The sequence below is a fragment of the Sesamum indicum genome, linkage group LG13, assembly GCF_026168435.1.
Source record: "Sesamum indicum cultivar Baizhima isolate 11 linkage group LG13, ASM2616843v1, whole genome shotgun sequence".
Taxonomy (NCBI): Eukaryota; Viridiplantae; Streptophyta; class Magnoliopsida; order Lamiales; family Pedaliaceae; genus Sesamum; species Sesamum indicum.
The window spans coordinates 317,501-320,000 of record NC_142669.1 but is presented as its reverse complement, the minus strand read 5'-3'; positions in this window follow the sequence as shown (position 1 = coordinate 320,000).

Below are 2,500 nucleotides of genomic sequence, written 5' to 3'. Positions count from 1 at the left end.
CACGGCCGCACGTGCTCGGGTCGCTGGCCCATTGCGTCGTCGCCCGATCTCTCGGATGCGGAACACACGGTGGGTACGAGGGCCTCGGCCTCTGTTTGCCCCGAAAGCAAGCGTTCGGCGCTTCGTGCGAACGACGCCCGCCACCGTTTGGGGCTCGTCCCATGCGGGCGGCGGAGTCGGTGAGGAATGCTACCTGGTTGATCCTGCCAGTAGTCATATGCTTGTCTCAAAGATTAAGCCATGCATGTGTAAGTATGAACTAATTCAGACTGTGAAACTGCGAATGGCTCATTAAATCAGTTATAGTTTGTTTGATGGGTACCTGCTACTCGGATAACCGTAGTAATTCTAGAGCTAATACGTGCAACAAACCCCGACTTTTGGAAGGGATGCATTTATTAGATAAAAGGTCGACACGGGCTCCGCCCGTTGCTGCGATGATTCATGATAACTCGACGGATCGCACGGCCCTTGTGCCGGCGACGCATCATTCAAATTTCTGCCCTATCAACTTTCGATGGTAGGATAGTGGCCTACTATGGTGGTGACGGAGAGGGAGCCTGAGAAACGGCTACCACATCCAAGGAAGGCAGCAGGCGCGCAAATTACCCAATCCTGACACGGTCTCACGAGGCGCCTATCACACAGCGCGTCGTGTGGCTAGTAGTCCGCTGACTACGTCCGCCAATACCTCCGCTCGACACTAATGCAGCGCGCCGAATATATCAGAGTCGGGAGGAACAAATCACAAAACCGTAAATTGCGCACGTGGATTTAGAAAACCAAATTGCATTGAACTGAAAATGCGTATACAATGATCAACGATGCTAGAGCAAGGGGTTCGCCTGAGGGGGACTCCAACACGTCACTAAACCAAGCTTCTTGAACTCATTCCCCCCCTATAATAGGCTTAAAAAAATAAATCCTATCGTCTACACTAGACACTAGAAGAGCTGAAATTTGCAACTCAAGAGGCGTAACGTCCCCTTGAGGAATCTAAACAACAGAAAGCAAATAACAAAGCAGTAACAAAGCAATAAAAGGCCTACACCTAAGACTCTAAGACTAGTTGGTTGTCCAGCGTCTGTCGATGAAGGCTGAGTGGTCGGCCATGTAGAACGGTTGAGTGGCCGAAGTGCGCGTCACGGGGCCTAGTGAATGGGCAACCCGTGACATTCTCCCCCACCTGAGATAGCGACGTCCTCGGCGCTATGGAAGCATGGTACGCTTCGACAAGAGGTAGAAACGCCTTTAGGTTTGTCACTCGCTCCCAAGTGTTCTCCTCGCTGCTGCATCCCCTCCATTTCACCAAGTACTCTGTGTGGTCTTTCTTTGCGGTACTCGTCACTCGGTGATCTAGGATTACTTCAGCCACCTTCTCCTTCGTCTTCTTCAATTCAAGTTGTGGGCGGCTGGGTTGAGTGCGGGTATCGTCTTCCTTGTCTGCTGAATACTTCTTCAATTGGCTGACATGAAAAACGTTGTGGATCTTCCACCACGGCCGCAACTCCACCTTGTACGCCACCTTCCCAATACGCCTAAGGACAGGCAAAGGACCAACATATTTCTACATCAACCGAGGATCTCTCCACCTTGATGACTTTGACAATTTCGGATTCGGGACCTTCACCAGCACCAGGTCTCCCACATTGAACTGAATGAAGCGGCGATTCTGATCTGCATACTTCTTCATCCGCTTCTGAGCTGTCTCCAGGCAACTTCTAACGATATCAACATTCTTCTTCCACTCCTGGGAGAAACTTCGAGTAAAAGGGGATCTCACACTTTGGGGAATGTCAAGGGTGTGAGGAAGGAGCGGCTGCTGCCCAGTAACGATTTCAAAAGCGCTCTTGTTGGTGGTGGAAGAGCTCTTTTGAACATTGAAATATAGCTGAGCGACATCCAAGAGCTTCACCCAATCCTTCTGCGTACCTCGCACAAAGTGCCGAAGGTAGTCCTCCAACGTAGAATTAAAGCGTTCTGTCTGACGATCGGACTGTGGATGATAGCTCGAGCTCATGGAACGTGTGGACCCGAGAAGTTTGAACAACTCGGTCCGGAAGACGCCAGTGAATCGGGAGTCACGGTCACTGATAATATCTTTTGGCAGTCCCCAATACTTGACGATCTGCTTGAAGAAGAGATGAGCTGTCCCTTCTGCTGTGACATGCTTGGGTGCTGCGATGAATGTAGCATATTCTGAAAAATGATCTACCACGACGATGATAGAGCCTAAGTTCTCGACCTTAGGCAATCCAGAGATGTAATCCATGGAGACGCTCTCCCATGGACGCTTTGGGATGGGAAGTGGTTGCAGCAGACCGGCCTTCTTCTGATGGTCTGCCTTGTCCTGCTGACAAATCAAACAAGTGCGGACATGCGTCTCGACATCGTCCCGCATCTGTGGCCAATGATAGGCCCTCCGCACCGAAGCAAACGTGCGCTGCTGTCCTTAGTGTCCCGCCCAAAGTGTGTCGTGGCATTCGGAAAGAAGTGCTTT